We start from the raw sequence: 15497 nt of genomic DNA, 5'->3' as shown, positions 1-15497 counted from the left end.
CTCCTAGAGAAGGTCGTAGCTATAAGGCTCACCGGAATAGTAGAAGAACACAACCTCCTCCCGGTAACGTAAATAGGGGGGAGACAAAAGAGATCTACCCTCATAGTAGTCGAACTGATCATAGAGCAAATCAGACACATCTAGCACTATAGCAACAACAAGGTAGCCTCACTGCTTTCACTAGACATATCAGGGGCTTTCGACAATGTGTCCTACGTAAGGCTCCTACACATCCTTAGAATGAAAAGCATCCTAGCCTAGATAGTACACTTTGTATAGTTATTCCTTAAGGACAGAACAACCCAGATCCTCCTAGGGTCCTTCAAAGCCCCGCAGACCCTAATTGCGAACACGGGCATCCTATAGGGCTCTACACTCTCCCCAATTCTGTTCCTCCTCTTTATGGCCGACCTGACCCCACTCCTAGAAACAGTAAACACCTTAGCATCGGGGTTCGTAGATAACACAAATATCCTAGCGTGGTCGGGGTCTACAGAGGAAAACTACGCACTCCTAGAGGAGAGACATAGACAATGCGAAAAGTAGGCAAGAGAGCATAGGGCAAAATTCGTACCGGACAAGTACCAACTTATCTATTTTAGCAAGGCAAAGACAAAACACAACTTGGTAGTACTAGTAAAAATCCAGGGGTTCGAGACCCTTCCTACAAGGGAACTTAGAGTCCTTAGGATATGGCTAGACCCGAAACTTAGCTAGGGACCACAAGTGAAGAAGGCGCAAGCGAGAGCGGACACTAATAGACAATCAATCGAGAGACTCACTACGTCAACCTAGGGGGCGACCTTCACAAAGGCCCAGACTATGTACAAGGCCATTGTCAAGCCCGCAATGCTATATAGAGCAGTAGTATCTATACGGATAGAGACCTTATAGTCCTTACCTATATAGATGACATAATATAATCTACCTAAAAAACGGCGTGACACGATGATAGCGATCGCAGGAAACGACCAGGAGCAGGAGAGTAACGAGTGGAAGGAGGTCTGCAGGAAGGCAGAAACAATGGCAATGGCAGGAGATGGCGAGCACCCAGAAAGAGCACTTAAGGGGATGATTTTGGAGCTCCTTGGAGGGCTAAAGGCACTAAGGAGCCAAACAGGACAGATCATTAACAGGACAGTAGCAGCAGCAGCAAAGAAGAGGACACAGGAAGGCCAGAAACTAAGCCAACCAACCTGGGCAGCAGTTGCAGCCCAAAACCCTCCCCCCCAGAAAACAGCTATCAAGGTCTACATTTCCGACCAGCAAGAGCAGAAAGAGATTGAGGGCCTGTCAGGCAAGGAGATCATACAGAAGATTGGGATACAAGGCATCATTGGAGCCAGGAAAGAGAAGGGAGGTGTCCTTAAGCTGTTCACAGCACAGGAGCAAGACAGGAAGAGGCTAGAGACACAGAAGGAGTGGACAGTCAAACTAGGCAAGACGGCTAAGGTCTCACACCAACAAAATATGGTTATTGCCCATGGGATGACCACAAAGTTTGACATTGAAGGAGACCTTAAGAGGCTGCAGGACCAGAACCAGGCTGTATGCCCAGGGCTACAGATCACAAAAGCAGCATGGGTCAACAGAAAGACAAAGGACACAAAGAGAGAGTCTTCTCTAGTGCTCTGGATAGGCACTGTAGAACAGGCAAACACCGTGCTTGACAAGGGCATCTTCTGGGAATGCGAAAGAATGGACACAGAAATCCATAGAAGCACCCACAGACTACTGCAATGCTTCAAGTGCCAACAGTATGGTCATATCTCTACTAGATGCCCAAGCCAAAAGGACACTTGTTCCCACTGTGCTGGTAGCCATAAAGTACAGAATTGCACAGCCCCAAAGAGTGAAGCCAGATGTGCATGCTGTGGAAAGAAACACCCTTCCTGGTCCCAAGACTGCACAGCTAGGATTGAGGCAAAGAGGAGGGCAAGAGAAGCCAGGATCAACACCCCTATCAGATTCCAGACAGGGACAATCACCCAAGAACCCCTAAGGACTGTCTACAACCCTCTGAAAAGAGGCAGAACAGAAGAGACCACACAGGCCCAAGGCCACCCTGCTATGGGTAGACCAAAATCAATTGTGGTTGCAGGAAGAGACCCGTCACAAAGCAGGCTCAACCTTACCACAATCCCAAATAGCAGCCAGCAGCAGGAAGCACGAGAAGACCAGCAGGAGACCAGCATGGATGAGTCATGATTGAGACACCTAATCTTACCACTATCCAGTACAACGTCAACAAAAGCCAGCACAAGGTCCAGAGAAGCTTTCTCCAAGCACTGGACCCAAAGAAACACCTAGTTATTGCAGTCCAGGAACCTTGGATCAACAGCAAATCTAACAGACCATCTACTGCTAACGACCCAAGGTATCACACACTCCTAGCCAAACAAGGCACCCCTAGAACATGCATGTACATCAGCAAAGAGATGGCAACAGACAGCTGGGAACAAATCCAACAGGAAGGGGGAGACATCACCTCAGTCAGACTCAACACCAACCAAGGCAGCATCCACATCCACAGTGTATACAACCCACCCCCCAGCTCCAGAAGCAGTACCCAGCTGGGCACACTACAACAGCTGCCAGACATCCTGCAGAGTGACTCCCAACACATCGTGCTGGGAGACTTCAACTTGCACCATCCTACATGGGGATCAGACTTTGCACCTGCCCATCACTTCCTAGCTAACAGACTCCTCTCCACTACCCAAAGCAACAACATGCACCTAGTTACCCCAAAGGGCCTAACTACCTGGTCACAGAGAGCAAGCTCAAGCACCATTGACCTGTGCTTTGCATCACATGACCTGCAGCAGAAGGTCACCAGATGCTGGGTTAACCAGGACTTGGAGTCCTCATCAGATCACCTCCCAATTCAGGTGGAGTTTGAAACACAGACACAGCAGGAAGGAGACCTAGAACCTCAGCTGGCCTGGAAGGCAGCCAACTGGGAACAGATCAGACAAGACCTGGAACAGAAGCTAGCTGGACTAGAGACCAGGAGACTGGAAACAGCCTTAGACATAGACCAAGCAGTGGCAGAACTGGTTAGAACAATGCAGGAAACTGCGGCAGCCCACACCAGAGAAAAGAAACAGTCACTGTACCAGAAGCCATTCTGGACAAAGGAATGCTCAGAGAAGGTCAAGGCAGCCAGGCAGGCCAGGAGAGCCCTTACCCAGAGCCACTCCCAGGAAGCATGGGACAGATACAACCAGGCAACCAGAGACAAGAAGGCCCAGATCAAGAGGGACAAGATGCTGGAGTGGAGGTCAACAGTTGGATCCATTACCCAGAATCCTGAGAAGATGTGGAAACTAGCAAAGTGGGCAAGACAACCCACACAGGACAGAAACATGCTGCCCCAGTTTCCAAACATTGAAGACCAGGAAGGAGTAATCCAACACACTCTCCCAGGAAAGGCACAGGCATTGGGGAAACATTTCTTTGGCACACAGGTAGAAGCTGACCTGCAGGATCTGGAGGGCAGTGTGCATCCAACACCACTAGAGCAATCCTGCACAGTGGGAGAGGGAGAGATCAAGAGCATCATTAAGACACTCTCAGGAAACAAGGCCCCGGGACCAGATGGGATTCCAAACTTGTTCATCAAGACATGCAAGGACCAGATCTCCCCTGCACTGTCAAACATCTTTTCACAGTGCATGGCCCAAGGACACTGCCCTAAACACTTCAAGGAGTCACTGACTGTGGTCTTGAGAAAACCACAGAAAGAGGACTACACAAAGCTAAAGGCATACAGACCTATTGCCTTGCTCAACACACTAGGCAAACTCCTGGAAAAGATCATAGCAGAAAGGCTGACAAACCTAGCTGAAGAACATGGAATCCTTCCTGAAGAACAGATGGGAGGCAGGAAACAAAGATCAATACTAACAGCTGTGGAACTTATCACAGAGCAGATCAAGACCCTATGGCACTTTGGGAACAACAAAGCAGCCACACTCCTCTCACTAGACATATCAGGAGCCTTTGACAATGTCTCACACCAGAGGCTGATCCACATCCTGAAACAGAAGGCTATCCCCAACTGGACAGTCCAGTTTATCCAGTCCTTCCTCAGAGGCAGAACCACAAGACTAAGACTGGGCAGATACAAATCTGACAGCATGCCTACAGAGACAGGAATCCCACAGGGATCAACAATGTCTCCAATCCTGTTTCTCCTCTTTATGGCAGACCTGCCAGCAAAGCTAAACTCCAGAAACACATCAGCCTCAGGGTTTGTAGATGACACAAACATCCTAGCCTGGTCAGACAGCACAGAAGAGAACTGCAGAATCTTGCAGAAGAAACACAAGGAATGTGAGGAATGGGCCAGGAAACATGGAGCCAGATTTGCCCCAGAGAAGTATCAACTCATCCACTTCAGTAGAGCCAGAAACAGACACAATATGCAAGCCCCAATCACTATTCAGGGACACACAACAGAACCCTCAAGTGAATTAAGGGTGCTAGGAATATGGATGGATCCAAAGCTCAGCTGGGGACCACAGGTCAAGAAAGCACAGGCAAGAGCAGACAACAACAGGCAATCAATTGACAGGCTTACAGCCTCCACATGGGGAGCCACATTTGCGAAAGCAAAGGTTATGTACAAGGCCATTGTGAAGCCAGCCATGCTATATGGAGCCCAGATCTGGTCAGCCCAAGACAAGATCCCAAAGAGAATTGCAGATCCCATCAGCAGAGCCCAAGCCTCCTGTCTGAAAAAGGTGCTTGGAGCATACAAGTCAACTCCAACAAGGGTGGTCGAAATGGAGTCTGGCTCCCCACCAGCCAAGCTCTACCTTCAAGGGTTGAGATACCAGTATGCAGGAAAGACGTCTGCATACCCAGCCCAGCTAGTAATCCAGAAGGCAGTCAACAAAATCAGGAGCCAGTGCACAAGAAGGCACAGACAAGCAAGACCCAATCCAGCCCCACAGAAGCAGCAGGACCTGCAGAAGTTCAAAGAACTAACAGAACAGCTGCACCTAGCCCAGCAGGAACAGGACAGAAGGGCTCAAGGGAGAGGATCAGCAGCCAGCCAAGGGAAGAAGCAACAGTCTCTAGCTGAAAGGATGGCAGGACTCCTCTGGAAGACTGAATGGACAAGAACCCCACAGAGGCCAGGAACCCCAAAGGCACTCCAACAGTTTGGTAGCCACAACTACCTACTGTACTCAGACCTGACCAGGTCAGAAGCAAGCATAGCAATACAAATCCGCTCTGAACACATCGGAGTCAGGGCATACCTGCATCAGAGAAAAGTCCCAGGTATCGAAGACAAGAGTTGCCCATGCGGCTACCTGTCCCAGAATGTCGAACATAGACTTCTGGTTTGCAAAGAATGGAGTACAGGGAGAGGTGAATGGAGGGCAAGGGCAAGGAACAGAAACTTCCAAGCCATGATCAGCAATAAGGGAGACCTCCAGAGAATTACAAGGTGGATCATCCACCAAGGATTTTTGGAGCAGTTCTCTCTTACTAGGGAAACAGAGAGATGGATTGAGGAGAGAAAGAAGGAGGAGGAGAGCAGGAAGAGGGGGACAACTCTAGGGTTGCAGACAAGGTAGTCAGAGGCTAACCACCATGACACTAGTGCACCCTAATGGAAGGAAAACTGAGAACTCATGGCAAGGAAGCTATTAGAGAAGGAGAGGAGGTTTTTACCTAGGAATAGGTTTCCTACCTTATGCAGTAACATATATAGACATAAACCCGCATGGGCCGGAGGGCACCACAACGGGTAAATGAATTATCTATCTATCTATATAGAGCAGTAATTTGGGCAGCGGAAAAACACATCCCGAAGAGAATTGAGGACCCCCTTAATAGAGCGCAGGCAGCCTGCCTAAAGAGAGTACTAGGGGCATACAAGTCAACCCCTTACAGGACAATAGAAATGGAATCAGGTACAGCCCCTATCAGGGAGTACCTCTAGGGCATAAGGTGTCAATACGTAGAGAAGACATCAGCATACCTAGCCTAGGGAACCATCTAAGCAGCTACTCAAAGGATAAGAACCTAGTGGGAGAGGAGGAGAAGACCTAACCGGCCACACATGATCCTACAGAAGGAAGCAGACCTAAAAACATCACAGGAAATCCTAGCAGCCCTTGAACAGAGAGAAGCTCTGAGGGAGCAAGCTAACACAGGGGACAAAGGGAAAAAGAAGCAAAGCCAAGCAGAAAGGATCGCAGGTCACCTATAGGAAACGCGTTAGAACCAAAAACCGGTAAGGCTAGGAGCCCTACTAGCGGCCAGGACCTTCGGGAGGTATAACTACCTTATCTATAAAGACCTGAAGAGGGCGGAAGCAAGCATAGCTATCCAGATTCGCTCTAAGTACATTGGGCTAAGAGCATACTTGCACCAAAGAAGAGTCCTAGGATACGATTCCAAACGTTGCCCCTATAGCTACCTATCCTAAAACCCGGAGTACATAGTGCTGAACTGTACTAAGTGGGTAAAAGGGAGAAGCTAGTAGAGGGCGATGGCAAGAGACAGGCAATACTAGGCCATCATCTAGGACAGACAAGATATAAGGAGAGTGACAAGATGGATCCTTAACGAGGACTACCTAGAGCAATTCTCCCTAGTAGTAGAAACGGAAAGGTGGATAGAGAGGAGGGAGAGAGAGAGAAGAGCCGGGGAAACAGAAGGGAGAAAGGGAATCGAGAGGAGGACATTACTAGGGTTACGGGCAAGGTAGTCATAGGGTAACAACTATGACACTAGCGTACCCTAAAGGAAGGAGAACGAAAGGACAAGACAGGAAAGAACGAGGAGGGCAAAGACGAGGAGGTTTTTATCCGTTAATCGGGTTTCCTACCTACACAAATAGACCTAAATAGCGAGAGACCTACATAGGCTATAGGGCACTAAAACAGGCGAATGAATAATCTATCTATCTATCTATATACTTTATAGCCCGCGGACTAACAAGTATATATACCTACGCGTAAGCTATCTTAAGGTCACTAGGCGCGCTCTTACTTACTAGGGTAGTTAGTCGTCTATACTAGGTACGGAGATCCTCGGCTTAATACTTCTCTAAGGGTCACCCTATGTCTATCTATATATAAAACGTAGGCCGACTACCTCGGAGCGGAAAGTAGTTATAGTTAGCTTAAGAAGTACGCTACTATACTAACTATCGAAGTTAGGGTCGTTGTCGTTCTTAAAGTACTTCGGGTTAGGTACGCCCTTACTAACCTCGATACCGCGTATTAGAGTACGGTCAATAGTAAATAGGCGTTCTAAAAGTTCGGTTAGGGGAGTCTATATACGAGTATTACGCGCTCGAGAGTCGCGACCGTTATTATTATTAGGTCGCAGACGGTTTCTATTACGTCCTCGGTCATTATTACTATTACCGTTATTATCGTTACTACCGCCTCCGCCGCCGCCGCCTCTACTAGTAGCTTTACGATACTTACGTATTAGCTACTCGAGTAAAGTCTCGCGCGGAGGTAAATAGGAGAGTCGGCGACTAGAGCAGCCTCTATTCTATATAGTGTCTTTAGTAGCTTAGAGTCGAGTCTTTAGATCGTTAACCTCCTTCTATAGAGCCTAGTTCTTAGCTTCGGTATCCTATACCTTCTTCTTCTCCTCTTATAACTTTACTAGGTCATAATCCTTCTTACTCTTTAGATCTACGGCTATCTTCTATATTATAGCCTCCTCGCTTTGTAGTATCTTATAGATACGGTTATACTTGGTATATAGCGTAGTATACTAGGTGTTCTAGAGGTTATTAGCTCGCTCTATTATATCGAGTTGTCTACCTTTAGTAATCGCTATATTTACTACCTATAGTACGAAGTCGTAGGTAGTCTTTAGGTACTAGGATACGAGAGTCGTAAGTTTGTCTAGTATAACATTCTAGTATTCGGATACGAGAATGTACTCTACCTCGTCGAGTAATAGATACACCTCGTCTAGGTCCCCGCCTAGGTTCTCTTCGAGCTTAAACTCGAACAGTTCTATAAAGTTAATCTTACTACCTTCTTCTCGCTCGAAGGCTTTCTAGTAAGCTTTATTAATTTCCTAATATAGGGCAATACCGGTATCTACTATAACCCGCCGGTTATCGTCCTATATCTAACTCCGAGGAAAAGAGGAGAGGTCGGGGAAAAGAGATATACGCTACTTACCTTTGCCCTTAGGCTTTAGTAGCGGTAGTATACCGCCGTTTATCTATAAAGTTATATTATCTAGGTTCGGGGGAGGCGTAACGATACCTATTTCCTAACTATCTACGAGCGCGCGACTACCTACTAATAATATCGCCGCGTTACGTTCTCTAGGTATTTACGCGCTATACGCCTTACCGTATTCTATATTCTAATACGACTCTACGCGTTCTTCGAGTTCTATAGTTCTGTCTATTCCTATTATTATGCGTCCCTTACCTAGATCTACGATCTAGGTAGGGTAGTAGAATAAACTATAAGGGCGCGCGTACTATAGGGTCCGAATAAGAGAGTTGTTATTCTATAAAGCTACGAAAGAGGAGCGCGAGGCGCGGCGAAGTTTTAAAGTAGAGCTACGCCGCGCTAAACTAATACGGAAGGTCCGCGGTTCACCCGGGCCGACGTAGCTATAGTAAGGGGTCGCGGGCTACCCGTAATATATCGTAAGCTAAAGGTTTGTATAATACGTAGATACGATCGTTAGCGAGCCCTAATAGAAGATCTAGACGTTATCGAGAAGTAGTTCTTACTTATACGTAATATAAAGGAGAAGTATAGTATCCTTAACTAGGACACCTATAACCTCGACGAGATAGGGTTTATAATAGATGTCATTACGTCTTAAAGCGTCGTTACGGGCTTAGAAAGGCGTAGTAGAAAGAGGAAGGTCGTTTAATAGGGTAATAGAGAATAGGTAATAGTAATTAAGACTATCTATATAGATAGAATAGCGCTCCTACCCTACGTTATCCTTATAGATAAATAGTATATTAGTACCTAGTACTAAGACGGTAACTTAGGTCTAGACTAGATAATCGGGCTAATAGAGAACGGCTAGACTAATAATGAGTTTAGTATACGGTAGCTAGAGTATTTCTAGAAGTATACTATAGCTCGTATAGCTAGGGTATAGAGAAAACTTATTATCGATAGCTACGAGAGCTATAACTCGAAGGTATTCTAGAATCTATATAAGGAATACAAGATCTTAGCCCTATATATACTATCGTACGCCTCGTACTTACTCTAGCTATTAGATATAGGTTGCTATTTACCTTTAAAGAAGGTATACGGTACTTAGCTCTCGGGCTTAGTACGCTAGCGTATTACTTATATCGATAAATTAGAGTTCCTAGACGCCTTCCGGGTAGCCTATAACGCTATATTTAGATAGGATAACATCCTATTGTCAGGGCGAGAGCCTGGTCTATAAGATGTAAGAGTAAAAGCGAGAATATAGGTACGAAGTATAGATATAAAGGGTATAGTATAATTGCTACACAAAACGAAAGACGAAGAAAGCAAGAGAGGCCTAGGGAAGGCTAGATACTTATACGCGACCCTCGCGAGTACGTGTCCCCGTATTAATAGGGCTAATCCGTACGAAGCCGCGCTTAGTAGCTTTGCTCAAAACCTTATTCTAACCTACCCTACGTTCCGAGTCTTCTACGTGCTTCTTCTAGGGTCTAGCGTAGTCGCGGGTGCTCGCGGGAGTGCCGTAAGTCATATAGTTACGAGCCGAAGTGAATCTGTTAAGGGTTAGTAGAGTAGTAAATTTAGAGGGCTAGGTCCCGTAGTAAATATTACGGGGTATATAATTCTTAGCGCTTATATACTAAGCTAGACTTTTACTTCTTAACGACTTCTAAGTACTCTAAGGCTCTTCTGTCCCTACCTTCTATATACTCTATAGGGAGACTATAATAGTAGCCCCCCCGAACAAAGCTAAGTTCCTACGAAGCCGTAGTAGTTCTATATATCGAGGATGTCTAGCTTTAGTACTAGGCCTAGGCCTAATGTTATAGTCGATATACTATTAGTAAGCCCCGTCGAAGAGCTTAGATTCGAAAAGCCTACTGATATTGACCTCTAGGCCGTCTACGCGGGCGTAGTATTCTTCGATTGCTTAACGATTAAAGATAATATATTAGATAGGTTCCTATAAGGTATCCTACTTAGGGCAACCTTACTATTCGACTTTATACTTAATCGGCGGTAGCCCTTTAATGTCGTTAGGCTCTACGCGGATTCCCCGGATCTTACGGACGGCATAGTCGTTAGAAGGTAGGTTAATAGGCTCGTCGACTTCTACTTTATCGGGAGGACCTAGTATATCTTAGTTTTAGTTCGGGAATAGGTCCTTAGCCGACGGCCGAAGGCGTACGAGATAGAAGACGTCGTAGATCTTTATGTTTGTAGGAAGAGCTAGACGGTAGGCGTATAAACTAATACGCTCGGTGATCTCAAAAGGACCTAGGTTCCTCTAGCTCAGCTTCTTAGAGGGGCGGTCCGTCTTAATGTTCTTAGAGTTAAGGTAGACTATATCGCCTACTTAGTAGTCGGGAGCTAGCTAGCGACGACGATTGGCTTGATCCTCGTAGATTGCTTATACGTATACTATCTCGTTATAGACTTCTTTATAGATCTATAAGAGTATAGTAGCGAACTCGTCTACTACTTGCTCGTTTACGTCTTCGGTAGGCGGGAGAGACTCTTCTAGTTCTATACCTATACGAGAGTAGTAACCTCTCGTAGTATAGAAGGGAGAGTAGCTAGTAGTCTCCGAGTCCTAGTTACGAGTAGCGAACTCTACCGTAGGGATATACTAAGGCCAATCCTTCTAGTAGTAGTCGACGAAGTAACGAAGGACCTACTCGAGGATAGCGTTCGTAATTTCGGTCTAGCCGTCGGTCTATAGCTAAAAACTAGTCGAGAGGTTATGCTTAATGCCTAGGATAGTATATAGACGCTTCTAGAAGTACGAGATGAACTAGGAGCCTCTATTAGAGGTGATACTATCCGGGAGGCCTTAAAAGCGCTAGACGAATTCGTAGAATAAGCGAGTAGTCTCCTTTACGGTTATAATCTAGTACGGGATTATATACTAGTCCTTAGAGTAACGGTCTACGATCACTAGAAGGGCCTTTGCCTTTACGCCGCTAAAGGTCTTACCGTAAGGAAGATCGGTAATAAAGTCTATAGTAATATACTTCTACGGACGATTAGGAGCCGGGAGAGGGTATAAGAGACCGTAGGGGCGGTAGTAGTTAGCTTTAGCTCTTCGGTAAGTAGCGTAGTTTAGTACGTAGCGGCGGACGTCCTTCTAGGAATACGGCTACTAGTAATACCTAGCGAGGAGCTTATAGGTCTTAGCTACGCCTAGGTAACCCCTAGAGGCGGAGTCGTAGATAATTTAAAGAATCTTAGCTCGGATATTAGAGCCTTCGGGCTACGGTACGTAAAGCTTCTTACGGAAGTAGACGATACCTTCCTAGAGCTCGTACTTAGATAGCGAGAAGCCCGGGATAGTCCTCGCGCTAGATTTAAGGGCCTAAACTAACTCTTAGGCGACTAGGTCGGCATCGTACGCTATTCGTACTCGTACTATAATGCCTTTAGGTTGCTCCTTATTATTAAACCCCTTAAAGTCTAATTCGGATAAGCCGTCGGTCGTTACTAAGCCCTCTTTATTATCGTTCAAGTCCTTAGCGTCCGAGGCGTATTCTTTAGGCTCGGATTCATTATTACTCTCGTTAAGGTAGGTAGGAGCGAGCACGAGAGTAGTAAAGGAAGCGGCGAGCGTAGGCTAGCCGTTCGATAGGTACTCTTAAAGCTTAGAAGAGAGATTATACTCTTTAATGACTTGTTGCTCTACGATTTGCTAGCCCCCTCTTCGATTAACTAGAGAGTTACTAGGGCGGCGGGTAAGGGCGTCGGCTATCGAGTTAGCCTTACCGGGCGTATACGAGATCATAAAGTTGAACCGGGAGAGGAACTCGCTCTAGCGGGCCTAGCGACGATTAAGTAGCTTGCTCTTTATAAAGTAGACGAGGTTCTTATAGTCGGAGCTTACTTAGACGGGTATAGTAGAGCCTTCGAGCTCGGGGCGCTACTCTTTAAAAGCTTTAACGATAGCGAGAAGCTCCTTATCGTAGATCTCGTAGTTATACTCCGTAGCGGTTATCTTCTTAGAGAGGAAGGCGATAGGTAACTAGGGAGATTTAGGCGAGCGGCGTTATAATAGGACACCGCCTACTACGCCGTCGGATACGTTAGTCTCTATACGGGTCTCTAGTTCGAAATCGAAGTGCTATAGAAGCGTGTTCTTAATAAACTTCGCTTTAAGTAAATCAAAAGCCTCCTAGTATTCGTCGGTCTAGGCAGACTTCTTACGCTTACATGTAAGCTTCGTCAAAGGGCGTACTACGCCCGAGAATGCGTAGATAAAGCGGCGGTAGAAGTTAGTAAAGGCTAGGAAACCCTAGACCTCCTTAACGTTCGTAGGAGTATCCTATTCGACGATAGCGTCGACCTTCTCTTAGTCTATCTTAATACCGTCTACGGTGATAATTAAACTAAGGAACTTGACTTCGGTCTTCTTAAACTCGTACTTGTCGATATCGAGCTATAAGCCGGCGTCTACGAGCTTCTAAAGGACCTTATAGACGTGCTCGCGGTGCTCCTCCTTAGTCTCGCTATAGACTAGGATGTCGTCGATGTAGGTAGTATAGAACTAATCGAGGAACTCCTAAAGGATGTCGTTAATAAAGTTCTAGAAGGTACTAGGCCCGTTATAAACGCCGAAGGGTATAACGAGCGACTCGAATAGCCCGTAGCGAGTACGGAAGGCTATAAGATACTCGTGTCCTTCTACTATTTGTAACTTGTTAAACGTAGCGATAACATCGAGCTTAGTGAAGTACTTAGCCTTAGAGAGGCGCTCGAGCGTCTCCTAAATTAACGGTATTAGGTAGCGGTTCTTCTTTATAATAGCGTTTAAGCCTCGGTAGTCTACGTAGAAGCGTAGGCTACCGCCGGGCTTCTTAACGAACATAACGGGACTACTAGCGCTAGAACGGCTCGCTCGAATAAACCCCTTCTTTAGGTTCTCTTCGAGGTATCTCTTAAGGACGATAAGCTCTTCTTAGGACATAGAATATAGCGGTCCGAACGGTGTCTCTATACCTTCTTCTAGCTTAATCTTATAGTCGTAAGGGCGATAAGGAGGCAGCTCGTCTACGGCTTTAGTATCGAATACGTAGAGGATATAGTGTGCCTAAGGAGGGACCTTCGTAGTAGGGTCGGTAGGTATACGCTTCTTATCGAGCTTCTCGAGGGCGATATCGATATCGCGGAGAGAGGCGGTAAAGACTTAAGCTTTAGGCTACTTAGTAGTAGTAGTAGTAAAGGTAGCGGCGTTTACCTAGAAGATCTTAGTATACTTAGGACCGCGCTAAGGCGGCGGAGAAGGCGGAGGTACCGGAGGAGCTTCTAGAGGGAAGCTAATAGTAAGGGAAGTCTAGTCGATAATAGGTTAGTACCGTCTAAACTAGGGAAGGCCGAGGATAAACTTCTAATACGGTAGGGACGTAAGGAAGCTAGTAATCGATATACGCTTACCTCCGAGAGTGATTAACGTATATATAACATAAGTAATCTTACTAGTAGTAGTCTCCGTACTGTTAAAGAGTTTAAGGGTACGAGGGTACTTTAGTTCCTAGGGTTTGAGGTTAAGAGAGGTCGCGAGTTTATAGTCTATAAAAGACTCGCCTAGTACGCTAGTATCTATAAGAGTGAGATTGGAAGAAGAGAGTTTCTTTAAGCCGATATTTATATTCGTAACGAACGGTTTATAAGCGTAGTCCTTACCCGTCTTATCGTATAGGTCTAGCTATACTATATTGATCCTCAACTTCTTTCCTCTCTTTACTTTCGGTAAACGTTATTCTTAGTCTTTATCGCGTCGATAAGGAAGACCTAGGCTTTTTCCTACTTAGCGGGAGTAGTAGGAGTAGGCTCGATAGCGCCGATAGCGCCGCGAACCGGGTTACGGGCTTTACGGGTAGCGAGCTACGGATAGTTAACTACGATATAGCCTAGACCGCCGTAGTAGGTATAGAGTCCGGCCTAGCGACGGCGAAGCTTCTCTTCGGGAGTAAGCTTACCGTTAACGAGGCCCTAGACTCGAGGGACGGCGGCACTAGCGCTAAGATCTATAGTATTACCTATAGAGACGGGAGGGAGAGCCGTAGGAGCGGCGGCGCCTAGTAGAGTAGCGAAGTGGCTTCCGGGACTACGAGGCTAACGACCTTAAGAACGGGAAGCGAGGAGAGAGGCGGTATATTTTATATTAGAGTCGAGGCGCTAGTAGGTCTCGACGAGCTTACGGAAGCTTATAGTACCGACGTCCTTGTCCTCGAGGGCTCGAAGAAGCTCTACTAACAAGCTACGGCGGAGAGTACTCTTCTTAGTCTCTTCGTTATAGCCGGTAAACCCGATGTCGCGGTTAAAGGCCGCGAGGTACTCGGCGAAGCTCTTATTCTTCTAGAGGAGGTTATAGATAGCGTTCTAGGCGGTAGCTCTACGGTCTAGATTACTAAAGGTAGTACGGAGGTCCTATATTAAGGTAAGGACGTCCGGGTAGCCGATAGTCTACGTAGCGTTATCGATATAGTATTATACCTAAGCCGCGGCGTCTCCCCGAAGGAGGGAGAAGACGTACGTAACCTTGTCCTTCTCTTACGGAAAGTGGTCGGCATTAGCTAATAGCTTAATAGTAAGCTATGTCTTAAATGCCTCGAACTTACTCTTATTACCGTCGAACTCGTCTAGGTTGTTAACCTTCTTAGAGAAGTACTAGCGGCGGTTATCGTCGGCGTACGGTACGAGGTTCTAGAAGGTGTTTATAATACCTTAAAGGTATATTACTTAGTTATTTGCTTACTCGACCTACTAGGCGGTCTCGCGGAAAGAGGAGACGGTACGGTTAATAAGAGTATAGGTAGTATCGGGGTTAGCGTTTACCTAGGTACCGAAGGTAGCGGCGTTCGAGAAGGGGATATTAGCCTACTTACTAAAGTAGAATAGAGTGTCTTAGTTGTCGAGGTTAACACCTTTATCGATAGCGTAGTCACCTATAAGGATAACTCGAGTAGTTAACGGTTTGTTAGTCTTTTATAATATTAGGGCGAGAGCCTAGCCTATAAGATATAAGAGTAAAAGCGAGAATATAGGTAAGAAGTATAGATATAAAGGGTATAGTATAATTGCTATATAAAACGAAAGACGAAGAAAGTAAGAGAGGCCTAGGGAAGGCTAGATACTTATACGCGACCCTTACGAGTACGTGTCCCCGTATTAATAGGGCTAACCCGTACGAAGCCGCGCTTAGTAGCTTTGCTCAAAACCTTATTCTAACCTACCCTACGTTCCGAGTCTTCTACGTGCTTCTTCTAGGGTCTAGCGTAGTCGCGGGTACTCGCGGGAGTACCGTAAGTTATATAG

Source organism: Fulvia fulva, chromosome 7 (genome assembly GCF_020509005.1).
Source record: "Fulvia fulva chromosome 7, complete sequence".
In the NCBI taxonomy this organism is placed as follows: Eukaryota; Fungi; Ascomycota; class Dothideomycetes; order Mycosphaerellales; family Mycosphaerellaceae; genus Fulvia; species Fulvia fulva.
The sequence above is the reverse complement of the archived record's forward strand: the minus strand, read 5'-3'. Positions refer to the sequence as shown.